Genomic DNA, 6,864 nt, shown 5'->3' on the forward strand with positions numbered 1-6,864 from the left:
GAAAGGAGGAGGAAAAGCTATATTTATTGAGTGCTGACTGTGTACTAGTGACCGTGCTTGCTGCTTTCACATACCTTGACCTTGCCTTCTCCCCACAGCACCTCTGCAGAGCACACAGATCAGGACTGTTATCCCATTTCACAGGGGGAGAAACTGAGGCTGAAAGAGATCAAGAAACTGCCCAGGCTTATGCAACTGGTAGGGACAAAGTCAGAATTCAAACCCAAGTATTCTAAAACTACTGCCCGGTTTCTGTCCCCTGTGCCACGCTTCAATCCTAGACTCCGGCACTTCTTAATTATCAAGTGTCAACGTTCCCTTTCTAACTGAGAAGGAAAAGGAGGCCCCAGGGGACTTTGGGACTTGCCATGGTGTGCGCTGCCTGGCTGTACCCTTTGCTTCACTAACTATAACGTGATGTTTTCCATGTTGTGCATATAAGTGTGTTCCTGAGGGTTTCTCAGCCTCACGATGATGCCAGCATCACATACCCTCTCTGAGTCTCAGTTTCCTCTCTGTAAAATGGAGGCCATAATAATACCGACCTCATAGGAATCCATGAGAAACATTTAGCGTAGCATATAACTCATAAACACTGAATCGTCATTATCTATTAGAATTGTTGTGGTTGCAGCCACTGTTATAATTGGTGCTGCTGTCATTACAATTGGTGCTCAAGACAAATTCAGTCCCAGTCTGCTCCAGTCATGTATCTAACAATAGCCACTGAGTGCCTCGCGGCGCCAGGCACTGTTCTACAGACGAGAGATACGGCAGTGACAGAGAGGACGTCTCACCTGTCATGGAGCTGACATCCTCATCAGGGGGAGAATCAACACATAAGGAAACAGGTCAGTTCCTGGCAGTGAAAAGAACTCTGAAGGAAGCAAAATAACAAAATGGGACAGAGTGATTAGCCCTTGGGGCGGGGAGGGATGCTTTGGCTTAGGGGTCAGGGAAAGCATTTCCGAGAAGTACATTTGAACTGAGCCCTGAATGATGAGAAGGAGCTGGTCAAGCAATGACATAAGGAAGGGCAGGTTAGGCAGGGGGAACAGTCAAGGCAAGGTCCTCAGGTGAGAACAAGTTCATAGCATCAAATACGCTTTCCTGATTCCAGACACTTTCTTACACAGAGTAGAAAGTAGTATTTATAGCCATTACAAGTACGGACAGCTGCTGGAGCCAGTCCTGCCTGGTTTCATATCCAGACTGTGACCTTGGAAAAGTCACCCAATCTCTCTATGCTTCCGTTTCCTGATTTGCAAATTGGGGAAAACACTAGTGAATACGAATTTAGTTAGAGACAAAGACACTTATAATTGATCTTGGCACATAATAAGCAGTCAATAAGGGAAAACTATTGATATTATTATTGAGCCCTTAATTAATACATGCACAGGATATGAACAGTTCCTGAAAATAATAAGCAGTCAACAAGCGTTTGCTGGTGTTATTGGTGCCCAGCACCCAGGGGGTTTTCAGTCATGTGCTCACTGAATGAGTGGACCACTTTGGGGTTTTCATGTGCCCTTCTATGTAGATCAAGTGGAGGGGAAGGACTTGGCATATCACTGTACACTTCATCTAAAAATGTGTCAGTATAATCTCCATGGTCAGGACGACTTTTGTTTATCAACATGTCTGCCTTACAGAATGGAAATGATGCTTTCAAAAAATAAAAGAAAGAAAAACCAGAATTACAAAATTTAGGGCATTCTCTTTGAAACAGATGACTTTTTTGCCAAATGATTTAACTACTGTTTCCTCAGCACTGACTTGCAAAGTGTGGTACATCATTTCTCTATTTCCTTCATCATTTCCTGAAGACGTTCATTCTCTTTAGGAGGTGAGATGCTGTGGTGAAAGGCTGGTTTCAAATTTGGCCACCATGGAGCTTGGGTTGGTTTCAACTGTTTCCCATCAATGTTTTTCTGGCTTCTGTAAGTTATTACCTATGGGCTATTGGCCCTGGAGACACCGTAATTCATGGCTGACACAGTTTTGTTCCCATGCCAATCAGAAAGCGCAAATTCCTCCCCACAACTGTCAAGAACTGGGTTTTATGAGTCCAGGCCAAGAGAGTTCATGGCTGGGACCACTATGGTGCAAGTCTATTGCAGCAGGAGACTCTGGTGGTGTTTCTCTGCATGGGGGACCTTCCCCAGTGGTGGAGCCACCAGGCCTGGGGACTGGCGTTCCTTGGGCAGCCTCCCATTCTAATTGCTTGGCCCTTCATAGGGAAACTGATTTTACAGATTCTCTATTTAGGACATCAAGATAGGTTACCATGGAAAAATGACATCTTCTAATTAAAAACACAGAGAGGTCACAAGTTTCCCAGAACAACTAGGGCACAGATCCTAAAAGGAAAGAAATGAAACATTTGAAAAAAAAAAAAGTCAAACAAACCTCCAGAGCTGCGTCAGCCTGTAACTTTCCAAACCTGAATGAAATGCCTTGTGTGGAAGAGCATGCCGAGTGGATAGTGTAAATTCACCCCAGTGGATGTTGATTTTGGTTGGCGAGGGCTCAGTTGGGCGGCAGATTAGGGATGCTTAGGGAAGACTGACCTAGACAATTATTCAGGGCTGTCTTTTAAACTGTGGATGTCTTAATCTGCCTCCTCAGGACTGGGAGAGTACATGGAAGGGAAGGCGTGAGGAATCAGAAGGCTGCTAGTTGCAGGGGAGAGCACGCCTACCACTCTCTGTCGATTTCCCTTCCTGGTAGCATGCTTTGTACACGATTGAGAACAGCACCTGTAACATGTGTTGTACTACTTGCTGTCTTGCACACTGGACTGTAGGTTTCTCCAGGACAGGCATGATGTTGTATTTATCTCTGTATCGACAGTGCCTGACATATTCTTTGGTACATAGAACATGTACAATAAATCCTTGTTGAGTGAATAATAATAGTAATAATAGCTGTTATTTACTGACTGCACTGAGGACTGGGATATTATTAATCTTCTTTTACAGTAAAAAAACTACAGCTCAAAGAGGCAAAATAAGGCACATAAATCCATGCTGCTAATAAGTGACACGGCCTGGATTGAAACCCAACACGGTCTGGCTCCAAAGCTCCGGGATAGATGAATCCTCATGGGGTTGATTTTCTCTCACTGAGAGGTTGATGAACCAGCATGTGGTTCGAGGGACCCTTTGCCCTGGCTCTTTCTCCCTCTCACTGACCTCTTGTTGGCACTCTCCAATCTCCAGTAATTCCTGTACTAGAGTAAGCAAGAGAAGAAAAAATCTGCTCTGCAGTCTGGCTATTTGACCAAGGCTGGCGTGAAAAGAGAAGCCCAGGCTGGCGGTGGGTGAGGATGGGGGATTTCCAGTTCCTTTCTCTCCCCTTTTTCTGCACATCCCTTGTTAGTGCTCCCCATGTGAGGAAGGGGAAACCAGCTGTGCTGAAACACCCTTTATCACTGGGGGGAAGGTGTCCTTAGCTAGGATTGAATTTCGAATGGAACCCCATCTAGAAATTCATATTGACGAGTTGAATGGAGTGGGTTCTTGCTTCACCAAGACCGCCATGTTGCACAAATGCCTGGATTCCAGGCACCTAGAATATTACCTGAATAACATCCATGGGAGCTGGGTAAGAAGGCTTTTGACATCATCTTTCAACTTTCAAGTATATTTTGCATTAGACTTTATAAGTAGCGTACAATAATAACAATATGAGTAGCCTTTAATAGTTTAAAAAGGCCTTTTACTCACCTTACTTCATTATTACCCTGTGAGGTAGGTAATACTATTAAACCCCTTCAGAGATGATGGAACTCAGGTTTGAAGGATGAGTCACTTTCTCTCTATCAACTCTATTGCAAGTATTGTCCACAGACAGGAAATAGCAATATAAGCTGGAAGCTTGTTAGAAATGCAGATGCTCAGGCCCCCTCCCAGACCTCTGAATCACGGTGGGTGGGCTCAAGAATCTGAGTTTTGACAGCTCTCCAGGTGGTGTCCTTGCATGACAACTTTTCAGAAGCACTGCCCTTGGACCCAGAATAAGTGATATTCTCTCCCCCCCCCCCCCCACCACCACATGATGCTCTGCTGGAGGGACTGGAGAAGCACAGAACAAGCCAAAACCTTTGCTACAAGTCACAGGGCAACTTTGACTTGTTGAAAGAATGTAGACTAGACATTTACCTTTCTGAGGTTCAGTTGCTAATTCTATAAAATAGGCATGCTCTCTACTTAATTTTCCTGGGCATTGGTGAAATCAAATGCATTAATGTATGTTAAAGTACCTTGCAAACTGTTAAATACCAAACACATACATTTTGTTGTTTACTATTATTGTCACCATAGTAATTATTGTATTATTATATTTTAAACATAGAAAAGCTAGGAACTAATGAGTAAACCGGGGTTTAAAATATATAATAATTCCCAGTAAGTTCCCATTACATAATTCTATTCTGTAAGTACAAAATTGTTATCATAGAAAAGAAAAGGAAGGCACATTGAGTGAACCCAAGCTGGTGAACAATGACAACAATCATCACGATAATTCCTTGTGTATAAAGAGGTGCCACTCTGTCTACCCACAGGGACAAGGCTTGACAGAAGAGAGAGAAGATGCAAGACAGACTCAGGATACCTGTATCTGCATCCAGGCTCCGCCACTGACAGGTTATTTGATCTGAGACAAGTCACTCACCTCTAACAGCCTTGTTCCTCTCATATAAACTTGAAAGCATAATAATAACTGCATTAGAATAATAATGATTTACTTGACGTTAGGCTCAGATAAGAGGATGACTGAAAATGCTCTGCAAACTGCAATTTACTGTACAAATGTTAATTGCTCTGGTTGCTGTTGTTGTTTATAGTAAGAGACTGAATGACGCTGAAGAGAGAGAACAGTAGCTCCTAGAGGAAACTTTGAGGCCTACTAGGAGGAAGCCTGGGAAGGGAGAAAAGTAAGCAAAAAGGAGGAAAAAAAGGTTTTTTAGCTCCCTAGACACTGGGCATCAGAGGGACAGCTCTCTTGGTTGCAGGGGAGGCTGAGGAAGCCCAGAGCCTGAAGGCAGCAGGAGAGGCTCTAGAGAGGCCAGATTTCAGGGGGCCACACTGCCACTCAGGGGCTGAGGATCAGACCATTGGAACTGGGCACACCAGATCAGAGTGTCCCACTCAGGGCCAATCGCAGGCCTAGCCCAACTGTCCAGGACTCGCATTCACAATGGCCTCAAATTAGACCTTTGATGCTGTTTCCAGATGAGTTTGTGTAGTCACGGAGATACTGACAGAGTGAGATGTTACTCACTCAGCTTTAAATGTGTGTCTCATCTTAAGCTGTGCCTTTCTCTAGTGCATTGGGAATTCAATTTTTATAAATCCTTTGATCATATTGTGGATATCGCAATTATAAATTTTTTAATAAAAATATTGATTTGTTAAATGTAAATTTTTTTTTTTTTGAGAAAGATTAGCCCTGAGCTAACATCCACTGTCAATCCTCCTCTTTGTGCTGAGGAAGACTGGCCTTAAGCTAACATCCGTGCCCATCTTCCTCCACTTTATATGTGAGACACCTGCTACAGCATGGCTTGCCAAGCGATGCATAGGTCCACACCCCGGATCCGAACCAGCGAACCCTGGGCCACTGAAGCAGAACATGAAAACTTAACCACTGTACCACCAGGCCGGCCCATAAAATTTTTAAAGTATATCATAATTTTTATGAATCTATTTGGCCTGTCTTCATTTTTCACCGTATCGGGAGCTTCTGAGAAGCCCCAGTCAAGGTCAGCAGATCTAGAAATCCAGCTCCCATATGGGACATAGCTGGCAACACTCATATATGCATAGATATGCTTGTGTGTTACCTGAACCTTCCTGTAATAACTCTTTGTGTTTGCATAATACTTTAAAATTTACAATGCATTTCTCATACATTCTCTCATTGCTTCAAAACAACCTTATAAATAAAAGAGATGTTTTTATCTTCATTGTTCTTATTGTCCATTGCCATGTAACAAACTACCCCAGACCAAGCAGGATAAAACAACAGCAACATTCACTCTGTTCACGAACCTTCCGTTTGCCCTTGGAAGACAGCTCCGCTCTGCTCCACCCACCGTGGACTGTTGTGGCTAAAGCGCTGGGAACTAGAATCTCCTGGAGGCTTCTCGCTTGCCCACATGTCTGGGGCCCAGGCCGGGAAGATTCAAACCGTGGGCTGGGACTGCCGGGGCTCTTCCATCTGTCTGTCTCACGTGGTCAGTTGCTGACTGTAGTAGAAGATACGGAGCATCTAAAATAGGCTGCTCACACTGTAGGTGCTCAGTGAATGACAAATGCTTGTTTTGGAAGGTAGCTCCCTAGAGCAAAAACTTTGTAAAGTAATTGTCACACCTTGGTGGAAGGGCAAGGAGAAGACCTGCCGTGCGCTCGGGTATCTGAAGGGATGAGCAGGATTTGGTTGTGGGGAAGTTACCAAAATAGCTCATTTATTTTCTGCTTTTGAATATGAGCTCTTCTCCTGGTTTTATTGCACAAAAGGGAAATGGACAGGGACAGTGAGATGGTCACCTCAAATGTCCTGTCAAGAACTTGTAACTCCCAAAACCCATCTTTGGAGCAATGGTCCTGAGCAGGTACACGTGCCCACGTCTGTGTGGGTTTTGTTTCCAAATGAGCTTACTTTGCAACTCCAGCTGGGGCTTTTAACCTTGTTGTAGGTCACCCACCCACATGACCAAAGATTTAACTGCCAGGAATGAGGTGGCAAAATGTCAAGTGTTTTGGTAAAGAGCATAAAATGAGAAAGCTGCTCAGGGGACTTATCTCCCGCTGCTTTCTAAAAAGCCAGACACACTTTAATTGGGTTTATATATTT

At 44.0% G+C, this 6,864-nt stretch overlaps 1 long non-coding RNA gene across 1 annotated transcript; it reads left to right on the forward strand.

Annotated features, from left to right (window-relative positions):
- Nucleotides 1-730: 730 nt before the first annotated feature.
- LOC124230054 (uncharacterized) lies at nt 731-5,496 on the forward strand. The gene is made up of 3 exons (XR_006886058.1): nt 731-851; nt 1,847-1,943; nt 4,571-5,496. It is a non-coding gene; the product is annotated as an uncharacterized LOC124230054 (long non-coding RNA).
- Nucleotides 5,497-6,864: the final 1,368 nt, after the last annotated feature.

The sequence above is a fragment of the Equus quagga genome, chromosome 18 (assembly GCF_021613505.1).
Source record: "Equus quagga isolate Etosha38 chromosome 18, UCLA_HA_Equagga_1.0, whole genome shotgun sequence".
NCBI lineage: Eukaryota > Metazoa > Chordata > Mammalia > Perissodactyla > Equidae > Equus > Equus quagga.